General features: G+C 34.0%; 1 long non-coding RNA gene across 1 annotated transcript; it reads right to left on the bottom strand.

Annotated features, from left to right (window-relative positions):
• Positions 1-629: 629 nt before the first annotated feature.
• Positions 630-1,625, bottom strand: LOC128211102 (uncharacterized). The gene is made up of 3 exons (XR_008257210.1): positions 1,564-1,625; positions 1,175-1,282; positions 630-719 (listed from the first exon to the last, which is right to left on the bottom strand). It is a non-coding gene; the product is annotated as an uncharacterized LOC128211102 (long non-coding RNA).
• Positions 1,626-14,143: the final 12,518 nt, after the last annotated feature.

The following is a 14,143-nucleotide window of genomic DNA, read 5'->3' as shown; positions in this document are numbered from 1 at the left end:
ACTGTCAGCTGAGCTCACTAAGCACTATTTCATATATTTTTTTATATTTGTTGAGTGTACCAATAGAGCAAGACCAAATTTCAGTACCAAAACCATTTATATATGAAAACAATTGAAACAATTAAAATGATTATATTATATAATTTATACAGAATGACATCATGAGGCTATTCAACTATTCACATATGTTAATATGCACAAAATAAGGCTACAGTTATCTACTATTAATTTATATAGATTTGAGAAAATGCTTGCAATATGTACAGTGTCAAATCATGTTGATAAAATTCAGTGTTCTCAAAAGCACAATCAATGTTTTCTGTACTGACAGCTGGATCTTCAATGTTTAACATATATATCAGTTCAACAACATACAGTGATCTTGGATTCATTGACAGTTAAAACACCATAACTACTATACACCGAACTGGTGTCTTCTTGAAAAAATCATGAATAAAAGAAACCGAACAAACCAGCAAAAACTGAAAGTATCTGGTTTTAAATGCTAAATATGGCACAAAATTAACAGAACAGAGTTTTGCAATTGTCTATACGTTGCTCAATTATTACATATTTGCTGTAAATGTCACATTTTGTATTATTCACACAAACAATTTTGACAGGGTTGACTAACATCTGCATTCTCTTAAAATATGGGATTCTGTGCTGCATCCAGTTTCAAATTGTTTGACCACTTCAGGCTGCTGGCACATCAGAATCTGCAAATAACATAAATGCAATGTTTTTAACAGAATAAAAGTACTAACTACGACTGTGAAGGTATACTAGTTAACAGTCATTTGAGGCATACACACTTCTTTATGTAGTCATAAATTTGATATAGTCACATATGGTGATAATTAAAGAAGTCCAACTTCAACACAAATTATTTATTTATGAAACAACGTTTCGGCCATTCGGCCTTCATCAGGTTGTATGTATATAATGAACAGGAAATGACATCAACATCAAATGACGTCAACGTTGATAACGTTGATATAGTCACAAAATGATAGTCATAGTGTAATTTGACGGATTCAAAGATCAAGACAAAATAGATGAAATATATTATGTTTGAATATTTTGCAATGATTATTAAACAACTCCAAGGTAATTGACTACAAAGAAGCATTTTGGAGGAGTCAGAAATGCACTTGCTTAAATCTCTTCTTACTTGAAGACATTTTCCATTCTCTGGAGGTGGTATGGAATTCCAGACAGAACTATCTTGAACAGGATTTTTTGTCCATAAAGGTCCTCTCGAGCTTCAGCAACCAGGTGGCTATAAAAAAAGAACCAATACATTTGTGCTTTTACAGAATGTTGAAATGTATTAAGAAGTATTGAGGGATAAGTCAAAAACCTGAAATTTATAAAAAAGCAAACAAAATAGTTCATTAGAAAATGATATAATTTCATGGCCGTGACCGGAAATAATTTACAACCAGCATGAAACAATGTTATTTAGGAATGAAACAAACAGAAAAGATAAACTTAAAGATTCAAACCCGCGACTGTTTGGATACATTTTCATAAAGTGATTGTGAAATACTAATAATTTACCGCATGATGTCTAATCCAATTTGAGTTCGGCTGGCTGGTCTGTCATCATCCCCATCTCCAACCTATTGCAAACAATAACAAATTAATATTGCCCAGTAAGTTATTAAGGAATCGGATTACTAAAAAATGTCCACTATACCTGGTAGATGTAATTACTAAAAATCTTATTTTCATAAGGACATTCACTAAAGGCTTTGAGTTGAAGCTGGCATTTATGCACCAGTCAATTGTAACCATCCCCCCCCAGGTCCGGGGAATAGCAGGGACTTTGACTTCTGGTCAAGCCAACCCCGGCTAAAATCTCCGCCCTGTGGGGACGAACAAATGGTAAAATCCCTGCCAAATGCCCCCGCACCCCAGGGACCCTTGGTAGGCCCATTCCCCGCTATATTTTGCGCAAAGACAAAACCACCGCATTCATCCGGCACTGCGGGCCACCTGAAAGGTAACTAGAGCTATCACTGAAGGTGATTAATACCCCGAACGCCGCCCTGATATGAAATTGCAGTCAACTATTTGGAAAGCCAACCTATATGACAACTTTATTTTATGAACAATTGTCATTGTAATTTGCTAAAATAGTGTAATGATTCATGTACACTGAACTCCTTCTCATTGTGCTGTACCATTGTATAAAGTTTTATTACATTTCATCCGGTAGATTTCAAGTTATGCTCCGGACAAGAAAAAAGGGGCAATAACTCTGTAATTGGCTCAAATAGAATTGCGGTTCCTATACACTGCACTTCCTCTCATTATGATCTATCACTGTATGAAGTTTTATTAAATTCCATTCAATAGTTTTCAAGTAATGCTCCGGACAAGAAAAAATAACAAAGGGCAGTAACTCTGTAATTAGCTGAAATAAATTGAGGTTCCTATACACTGCACTTCCTCTCATCATGATCTATCACTGTATGAAGCTTTATTAAATTCCATCCAATAGTTTTCAAGTTATGCTAGGGACAAGAAAAAAGTATTAAAGGCCATAACTCTGTAATTAGCCAAAATAGAGTTATGGTTCTGTGCACTGCACTTCCTCTCATTGTGCTTTACCATTGTATGAAGTTTCAATAAATTCCATATAGTAGTTTGCAAGTTAATGTCTGGAAAAAAATTGACAGCAAAAAAACAAATAATGGGCAATAACTCAGTAATTAGCTAAGTAGAGTTATGGTTCTTGAACACTGCACTTCCCTCATTGTGCTTTACCATTGTATGAAGTTCCAATGAATTCCATCCAGTACTTTTCAAGTTATACTCCAGACCAAAAAAGTAACAAAGGGCAATAACTCAGTATTAAGCAAGAATAGAGTTATGGTTATTGTACACGGCACTTCCTCTCATTATGCTCTACCATTGTATGAAGTTTAATCCAATTCCATCCAGTAGTTTTTAAGTTTTGCTCCGGACAAAGTTGCAACGGACCGACCAACAAACCGACCGACCACAGGGAATAAATATTATTAAAAGTTAGAAAAAACAACATCATGATAGTATTTAACAGTTTTTTCCATTGATTTTTTAATATTGAATTGTCCCTGACATGAGGAAATAGTAACTAGAATATTTTTTACTTCTTATAATTGATACTTATTGTTCTGGGTGGTGAAAGTTATATTAACAGATTTCCTAAACAAAGATAAAGTTTACAGATGCAACCTCACATTTGACTGTTTAGACATTATTTAGTTTTTGTATTAGATGAAAGAATCAGCTTATTTTTGTATCATTACAAAAACAGATCTCAAGTGTATGAAAATGTCCCTTGAATTACATTTTTCCTCAAACATTATTAAGTAACAGGGCTTTTTCTGCCCAATTTGGGAAAAAGACCCTAGACATTTTGGATAATTTTGCGTCGTGAAAATGCTGAAATTGGGAAAATTAACTGTTAAAAGAAAAAGCTGTCTAGTCTCCTGGGAATTAGGAAATGATTTTATATTAGTTTAATTCCCTTAAATAGAACCAAAATGGCTGAAATATCAATCCTTGGGTGTAAATATCTATTGCAATTAATCAATCAGGACAGATAATATTTCATACAGATATATCTGAATGTGATGAAAATCAATGATTTCCGAGTACAATTATCAAAAAAACTTTACATCACATAATTTATTAGGATATTGAAAATGAACCAGTACATTTTAAAAGACTTTCTAAAAAAAATTCTGAAGATTTAGAAAAACATCTTATATTTTGCTTTGGGGATGGGTCCGAAAGTCGAACCCGTGGGTACTATAGAAAAAGCCCTGAGTCAGTACTACGCTTTTAGCCATGAAACATATTTTTTTATACTAAATAAATTCCAATGAAACTGTCCAATATGTATCTAAAACTCACATTCGGCAGCTAGATGGTTTATGAAAGGGCGTGGTTACAATTGACTGGTGCATAATTTAAAGGAAATATAAAAATCTGCAATCAGATCTTTTATCAGCAATCTTTTATCATTGGTTTGCAGATATTTACGCAAAAATTTGCTCTTTCCAAGGCAAAAAAAAATAAAATGTAAAAACGGTAAATCTGTGAGAGTGCAGCTTTAAATTCAATCACTGAGAAATGAAAATACATGACATGAATAGGATCATAGCTCCACCTGCTAAATTGTCATTATTTATTGTCAGAATTTGAATTTATCCATTGAAGTACAATTGGGACAGAAAAATGTATGACAATTGCAGGGCTGGAACCCGGGACCCCTTTCTAACAGGGCGAGTTCTTCACCAACTGAGCTACTGAGATGCATTCACATTTTCTGACAATCTAAATAAAGAGGATGGTACCATGCCATAACCTATGTGCGATAACTTAAAAAAGAATAAATAGTGAATTTGTTTTGTCCTAGTGTAAAATCCTGATGTACATCAATTTCACTGAGTGAGAATCAAAAGCTATATTTTAAGAGTAACGAACTGAAATATATTGCGATCTATCACAAACATAACAATTTAATTTTAGACCCTAAAAGTATAAAATGATTCAATTATAATTATTGAAGTAGGGCAACAAATTATAATTTGTATACAAAGGTTACATTATTTTGGTAATGAAGTTGTTCAAATTGTGTCCCAGCCCTCTTAGCACTGGCATTCAATATTTATTTGAGAGCTGGCTGAAATTTCAAACAGTAAAAAATATCAATATGTTTGAAACAGTGAAAGATTGTTTTTCTATTGTTTATAAATGTCTATAAATCACCACAAAGCATATTTAATAAAAACGTTTTGAATTTTGCTATGCCATGCTTTACTATATTAGAGCTGGCATTGTAAATGTCTTTAATTTTACATGAACAATATCGCTTTTTAAGTAATTCATATAGATTGTGTTTGAAGAAAAAATTGGGAAGAAAATATTTCTCGACCATATTCTATCTCAAGTCGAAACAGCAGTTAGAAAGTAAATTGCACACTGCACGAAGAAAAATCACTAATCTACAAGCATGTTAAAACTTCTGAAAAATATTGCGAAAACCGCCACTGTTTTTGTGCTGAACTGATGACCCCATTTTCTGATTATATGCAGAAGAAAAAAGGTATTATAAACATTGCTTGTCGTGAGGGAAACCCCTCCCGAACCCACCCCATTTAAATAATTAATTACTTAAATGTCATTTTTTACTTTGTAGGAAAGAGTTTGTCTAAAACTGTCTTGCATGCTTATACATGCCTTCAGCTGAAATTTTGAAAAGAGGTTAACTTAAAGAAATTCTGTGCGGAAATATGTGCCAGTTTAAGCGAGACATGTCAATACATTTCATCTCGCCTAAAGGTATCCTTCTGAAAACCTTGGTAAAAAAATCACTAGTAAGACGCTGTAGCTATAGTCATGTAATTCTGCCAAAAGAAACGCTGCCTTTTATGCTGAAATCCCCCCCCCGGTTCATAATCTATAATACTGGTTGTCGGGAGGGGAAACCCCTCCCGAACCCTTCCCTGAAAAACAAATTATGAATTACTGAACATTTGATTTCATTATTTGTGCTGAAGTGGTTTTCTGTAATTTCATTCATACATCTTTATCACTTAAAGTATTCGCGAGTCATCTGCCCCACTCTGCCATGACAAAAATATTAATTTTTATTTTATCATTTGTGAGACAGCCCCTTTAATGGGCGACCGAGTCTAGCCTGTGTGACCAGCTGCCCGTTTAACTCAGTTGGCAAGAGCGCCGTGCTAGTGTTCCTGCGGCCGTGAGTCTAAGCCCCACACCAGGCACACTTTTCTTCTCAGGTTTACCATAATCATGCACAACGTTCTTTAATGAAAAACAAATGTTTTTTTAGATTTAGTTTTCACTACTTAGCGATGAAAAAGAATATTTTATTAGATTTATATTCAAAAAGCATAAATTTACGCTTTCCTGGAAATGTCGTAAAGCAAAAATGATATGTTTGAGTGTCAAATTTATCGGGACTTCCCAATCAACAATGTCTTTTGGATTTGTGATTGCAGCTATTTTTAAAAAGATTTATGCATTTTTGTAACCCGGAAATGAATTTCAACCGCGAAAATTCATTATTTTTCAGAATAACATTATTATTTTGACAAAATATTATCAGGATCTCTCAAGACATTGTTGGATAAGTATTCTGTGGCATTTTGACATAATGACGAAGTACTTGTCTTATGTCGACAGACTTTTTCGTCATAATGTGAATGCTTTTTGATCCATAATCTGTTAAAATCTTTTTTTGTAAAATTTGTCCAACTCCTAAATAACTCCAAACATGTCGCCAAGAATAAATGTTTCAACGCCCAAAAAGATATCCAGTTTAAACAGTATTTTTTAAGATGTGGGGTAAACAAAACCCTGTTCGTTTTGTATTATTATTGCAGAGTTATGAAATATAATTTCCGGTCAAAAGAAGTACTCTTTAGACGTGTATTCATTATATGTGTTCTCCACTCCTTTTATGGAAGTGCCGAAGGTGGATTGCACATGTACCTCGGGTATTTCCGTATTGATTTTCATTGTTAACGGAGGTCAAACCCCGCCCTAAACATGTACAATTTGCTTGCCGGCATGCACGCGCTTTATATGAACAATGTATGACGAGCTTTTCAGGTTCTCATTTTCACGGTTCAGTGGTGCCCAAATTTTTTAATGCCTATCACTCCGGCAAAAAAGAAGTAGTCCCTTACATACACGTACTTTCGGTGGAAAGTTCTTGGAGGGTCATTGTGTTCTATTATTTCATATTCATTGAAACACATGGAAATCTAAAGACATATCTACCTCAGTGACGAGCGCATTGTACACTTATCCGTCGCGCAGCAACTGCAACCAACATTACTTAATTACTGAACTAAAATATCTGACTTTGAGTGCATGATTTAATGGAACCACCGACCTCACAAATGTCATCCTGGCAGCAATCTAATATTCATAAAAAGAAATGACCATGTTTCACGATTGCTCTTTGCCTTTGCCTTTTGCCTCCAAACAGGTTTCATGCTAAAATCTAATTAATTCAATTTTTTAACTCGGCATTCGATCTAAACTGAAATAAACAAAACATAACATTAAACTATTTACATACGAGCATTTGTTTGGCTTAATCCACGATAAGTGATAATCATGATATGACAATGAATACTACAGAAAAGGTCGAATAGTCGTAAAGTCATAATAATATTAATAATAATAATAATAAAAATAATAACAATAATAATAATAAAAAATAAAACAAAATATTAATTACCCCGTTTAGAGGCAAAAGGCAAGAGTCCAATCGCCAATGAACAAGAGACACAGACAAATAAACAACATAAACACAGACACAAATACCACAGACAGACCAAACAGGTATAAAAATACGTTCGGCTAGACACATGCAAATGACCCATTGAATCCCTTGATCATACAATTATCGAACAAAACAAATCAATGGTATTGTTAACGTGTTTCGACCAATACGAAATGATCCGGAGGAGAATGAAGACAAAACGTTCAACATTGAAAGTATGGGGTTCAGTTTAGTCTAGAAATGATTCATAGTCAGAAGTTGGTTTCCTTTAACACGTCTTGCCCTCTTCATGTTGAATATTGTCCCAATTATGTCCTGTATTACTAAGACAATGTTCCACAAATGAATATCGGCGTTGGTAAACGAATTTGTTCGAATACACTGGCAACTTGTCAGTTCAATGAATATATAAAAGTAAATATTGAAGCAAAACTAACAACTTGATGTTCATAGAGTAGGTGACCTCATTTTCTAAATGATCTTATAACAAGAAAGGTCGGATTAAGTTTGCCCACGGGAAAATACTTTAGGTAGGAACTCTTCCTGATATATTTTCTGACGACAAATCTAGACACACTTTGATCGTACAAATGTATTTTTTCGTCTTTCAATCAGATAATTCAATAAACAACTGTGAAAATATGGCAACGGTAAAGGGCGATACTAGGGTATAAAAAACAACTGCATTTCAGTCAGAGAATGTATTGAATGCTTTTGTTTTACGTGTTCTATTTAATAGTAAGTTTATGGTGCAGTCTTTCATTTATTATAAGGGACATTACGTTGCACTCAACATCTAACAAAAGTATTATATGATCATCACAGGCTGAGGTGTTAGAATGGGGGTTTAGATTTCATAATCAACTTAGGTTGAATTTTCAACTTAACAATATATTGCCGATCTTCTAAGAATTTAAACAACAAAAACTTGCTATTAGACTTGTAGTAATGCATTCATATGATTCACAAGATAATTGAAGCTATTGAATATTAACTATATAAGAATAAGACACGGCAATTAAAAGAAGTGAAAGTGAATATATTTTACTAAATATTCAAATAACCAAAAAGTGATTTCCAGCTGACGTTATAAGGCTTTCAAAGGAACTCGGTTGTCCTTTTTTATATATCCGTTCTATAACGGCCCTATTTTGTTTATATAACCGTTGTATTTGCGAGGCATTAAATCGTTGTTTTATTCTTTACAGCTACATGAAGCCAAGGCGTAAACAGTAGGCATATTGAAGTTTCGATGCTGTCATTACTGACGTTTTTTAGTTAACCACCAATGTTAACACTGATGTAGTTACCTTGCAATGTTCAGAATAAAAGAGTTGCGTACAATGTAACAATGCTGTATCTTCATCACAATGTTCGCTAGCAAGTTGGGTATGAACTAGACAGCAAGACCTTCGGTTTCGTTCAATATTTATGCGAAAAGCTATAGAAACAAGCTCAGTAGCAAAAAGTTTAAACATAAACCCGGTTTATTGGCACTGGGTAAACGCCAAAGACAAATAAAATAAACTCACAAACAAGAAACATGGAAGAACAACACAAAACTCCACGATCTGCAAAGTGCATACATACTATATATAAAAAATAAGTATGTTTATCATGGATCAAACCTTGTATATATAACAAAGCACAATATATCTTAAATGTGGAACTGCATTCCCAGTTTTCTTTTACTTTTACTTATTTGAACCTCTGATAATGAATCATAAGAAACCATACTCAACATTTACGCACTTGTTGTACTCTTTTGAATTACAACATATTACACGTTGTTACATTTGCAATACACAGGAAAAAAGTACTCAATTCGTGAAATAAAGGTTTTGTTGCTCACCAGGTGAAATTTGTTACAAATAATAATCTTCTAAACATTTAAACTTATATTCCGACTGTATATATCTGTCAAATTGTCTCGAGTCCAAATCAAAACATTAGGTATACCATCATAACACGTCAATAGATCTTTAGGTGTACATTGTTAGCACAGATGTTCGTGCTCAAACAGAAAATGACAAGAATTTGCTTGAGGCTTGAGCCAGAGGCTAAATGAATTTTTTGATTAAAAATTATGATTAATTTCAATCGAACATGTACACGAACAAACGTTACCGTAAAAATGAAAATGTACTCACATTGATAGAAGCAAGGTAGATATATGTAGGGTTAAATTTGTTCCACTCTCATAATATATCAAGATATGTGAAGACTCACTAGTATTCATTACCTCCTTTACTGTTGCTAGACGAAATTATCTGGTATATGTCATGGAAAACTGTTCTTCGGAAATTGCTACTTCTTTTGGTTTATAAACGTATCAATTCCTGTTTAACTTCTAATTCCCGGCTGATTGACGCCTTGTCTTGCAGACAAAATAGCTCCTCAAAGACTCGTGTAAGTTGATTGGCATCGCAGATTAGCTTAATATGATTATCAGATATCCGAGATACAGCTTAGATGAAAAATGAAGATAGTTTTGGTAGGAGAAAGAATAAAAGACAAATCAAGGCGTTCTCGAGCGGATTTTTTTGTATCTTAATAATTCATTTGCTTAATGATGGATACGTAGTACATTATTTTATATGCCGATGTTAAACCTACGGCATATTCAACAAAGTATGCTGCTAACTTATGCTTTTATCCTTTTTATATCATATTTGTCAAGTGTCTCTGATATTGTTTTTGTGTTATAATATAGTATACCAACACTGATTATTGTTCATAGTTTAACACGGGGGATAATACGTGTTACATATATATATATATATATATATATATATTATATATATATATATTATATATATATGAAAAAGTCAGCTCAGTAGCCAAACGTTTAAACATAAACCCAAACTACATTTTTACAAACTTACCAGAACAAGTGCGATTATTTGTGTCCAACAAATATCCCGTTCTACATGAGCAGCTATACCCCCCTTCCTCGTTTGTACAATTATGGTCACACAAGTGAGTTTGGTCATTGCATTCATCATCATCTATTATAATAAATGATGTAACTAACATATGGTCATACTATTGATTTTTAAGTTTAAAATAATGCATGCAACTATTATTCATAGAGAAAATAGCATTATAGAATTTACATGTTTTATGAATATAATTAAAAGAGTTTTACAATAACACATGTATTTTATTGAATTGTGGATATTTTACAATACATATTTTTATGTAATAGTGTAGATAGTATCAAACATACGTACATGCAGGTTAAAAAAAAACCTTTTTGTCATTGCATCTTTAAAATACACACGAGTCATTAATGTGTAAAGCTCTCTTGATGCTGGTTAAAATGTCGATACGTGTAAGCAATAATGTGAAAGAAGGAACAAAGTACCTGTACAGTTTATGCCGGAATAGCCTATACGGCAACTACAATTGTTCGGAGCAATACACGTTCCGCCGTTTGGGCAACTGGTCGATCCGAAACAAATTGCTGAAAGGAAAGGAAACAAGTGTTTTGCTTGATAAATAGAGATATACTTGATTAACAGTTGATGAAAACCACGGTTTCCAAAGGTAAGAAAGGTTTATTCCTAACCTGATTTCCATTCATTTTTATTCAAAAAGTGAATAACCCATTTAGCAGGCTTTTTGTCATTACATCGTTATAATAAATACGAGGTTTTCGTGCGTAAAGCATACTTGATGCTGGTTAAAAGTGTCGATACGTGTAATGAATAATGTGAAAGTAATAACAAAGTACCTGAACACTTTGTGCCGGAATAGCCTGTACGACAACTACATGTGTTCGGAGCAATACACGTTCCGCCGTTTGGACAACTGGTCGATCCAAAACAAATTGCTGAAAGCCAAAGAAACAAGTGTTTGCTTGATAAATAGAGCTATGCTTGATAAACAGTTGATGAAAACCACGGTTTCCAAAAGTAAAAAGGTTATTTTCTAACGTAATAACGATATTTTTATTTAAAAAGTTATTTCCCATTGACCCTGCATTTTGTCATTGCATCGTTATAATACACACGAGTAATTAGTGCGTAAAGCTAACTTGATGCTGGATTAAAGTATCGATATGTGTCAGCGATAATGTGAATGTAAAAACAAAGTACCTGAACAATTTGTGCCGGAATAGCCTGTACGACAAATACACGTGTTCGGAGCTATACACGTTCCGCCGTTTGGACAACTGGTCGATCCGAAACAAGTTGCTGAAAGGATAGGGAATAAGTGTTTTGTTTGATAAGTAGAGCAACACTTGATATTCAATTGATGAAAACCAGGGTTTCCAAAGATATAAAAAGGTTATTTTCTAACGTGATTTCGATTTTTTTTCATTTAATTAATTATAAATCAATTATGCAGGCCTTTTGTCATTATATCGTTATAAAACACACCAGGTATAAGTGCGTCAAGCTTAATTGATGCTGTTTTAAAGTGTAGATACGTGTAAGCAATAATATGATAGTAGAAACAAGTACCTGAACACTTTGTGCCGGAATAGCCTGTACGGCAACTACACGTGTTCGGAGCAATACACGTTCCGCCGTTTGGGCAATTTGTCGATCCGAAACAAATTGCTGAAAGCCAGGGGAACAAGAGTTTGCTTGATAAATAGAACTATACTTGATATTCAGTTGATGTAAACCACGGTTTCCAAAGATATAAAAAGGTTATTTTCTAACGTTATTTCTATTTTTTATCTAAAAGAGTTAATTACCCATTAAGTCTGCTTTTTGTCATTCATCGTTAGAATACACACCAGGTATAAGTGCGTAAAGCTTACTTGATGCTGGTTTAATATGTTGATATGTGTAAGCAATAATGTGAAAGTAGAAACAAAGTACCTGAACACTTTGTGCCGGAATAGCCCCTACGGCAACTACAAGTGTTCGGAGCAATACACGTTCCGCCGTTTGGACAACTGGTCGATCCGAAACAAATTGCTGAAAGCCAGGGGAACAAGTGTTCGCTTGATAAATAGAGCTATACTTGATAAACAGTTGATGAAAACCACGGTTTCCAAAGGTAACTAAAGGGTTTTTTTCTAACGTAATTTTGATTGTCTTTATTTAATATGTTATAACCCATTGACCCTGCTTTTTGTCATTGCATCGTTATAATGCACACGAGTTATTAGTGCGTAAAGCATACTTGATGCTGGTTTTTATGTGTTGATATGTGTAAGGAATAATGTGAGAGAAGAAACAAAGTACCTGAACACTTTGTGCCGGAATAGCCTGTAAGGCAGCTACACTTGTTCGGAGCAATACAAGTTCCGCCGTTTGGGCAACTGTTCGATCCGAAACAAGTTGCTGAAAGGAAACGGAACAAGAGTTTGCTTGATAAATAAAGCTATACTTGATTGAAACCACGGTTTCCAAAGTAAAAATGTTTGTTATTTTCTAACATGATTACGACATTTTTATTTTAAAAGTTAATAACCCATTAAGCCTGCTTTTTGTAATTGCATCGGTATAATACACGCGAGTTATTAGTGCGTAAAGCTTAATTGATTGTGGAGTAAGTGTCGTACGTGAAAGCAATAATGTAAAAGTAAAAACAAAGTACTCTGAACACTTTGTGCCGGAATAGCCTGTACGGCAACTACACGTGTTCGGGGCAATACACGTTCCGCCGTTTGGACAACTGGTTGATCCGAAACAAATTGCTGAAAGCAAAGGGAACAATTGTTTTGCTTGGTTTATATAGCTACCCTTGATTAACTGTTTCCAAAGGTAAACATAAGGTTTTTTTCTCTCGTGATTTGGTTTTTCTCATTTAAGAATAGAATAAGCCTGTTTTTTTGTCATTGCATCTGTATCGTACACACTATTTATTAGTGCGTAAAGCTTACTTGGTGTTAATTGTCGATATGTGTAAGCAATAATGTGAACGTAAAAATGTTTCGATGTGTTGCCTACTCCGTTGTATGGCACGATATGTAAAAAGCGTTTTATTTTTGAAAATTTAAATACACTTTACCGCTAGTTTAACTCATTTAATAGAAAACATTACAAAAACAGCAATAATCGTAAATCAAATAAATTGTACTAGGACAGGCGGACTTGTTGCAGCCAAATGGAAATTCGACCTATGTGATGGTGAATTCGGACGGAATGATTTCGGATGGAAAATCGACAAACTGAAAAATGACCTAACAGATTTGAATAAATTTTCTTTATTACTTCTTCTGAGTGGCAACGTCCGCGACGTCCGCGACGTCCGCTAAACTCTGCACGTTCTGGTAATAATTCGATGAATAATTGCTTTAAAAATGGACGCAAAGATCATCAAATTTTACTATGCTCTACATGTTGTCACTGGATTCATAAAAATGGTCCCAACTAAAGGAAAGAAACTATCAAGATCTTAAATCAGTATTAAATATTTATCCATCTATTTACTCATTAAAATGTCCTCCGTCTGCCTTATGCCCTGAATATAACAATTGCTTTCATTTTCACACTCATATTTTACTTTCACAACAGAGAAAATAACACCCCAGCGACGAGATGGACCAGGATCATCTGCAACTGACAGTTGCAACCAGTTTTTAGATATAAATTACTCTTTTCATCCTATACCAAATCCGGAAGAAGACCTGGCGAGGAAAAATCAGTGGACATCACAACCACAGCCCATATGACTAATGATTCTGTTTTATCTTGCAGCACAAACAGAGACTCTTTAGATTTATTCGACAACCTCAAAACTCTCAGAAATGAAAACAATACACGTCCGGTGCTAAGCTACCTAAATATTAACAGCATACGGTACAAATTCCATGAAATTCGTACAATCCTTGATGATAAACATTCAGATCTGCTCGTAATT

This window comes from Mya arenaria, chromosome 12, assembly GCF_026914265.1.
Source record: "Mya arenaria isolate MELC-2E11 chromosome 12, ASM2691426v1".
Taxonomy (NCBI): domain Eukaryota; kingdom Metazoa; phylum Mollusca; class Bivalvia; order Myida; family Myidae; genus Mya; species Mya arenaria.
This window is presented reverse-complemented; position numbering and strand designations above follow the sequence as displayed.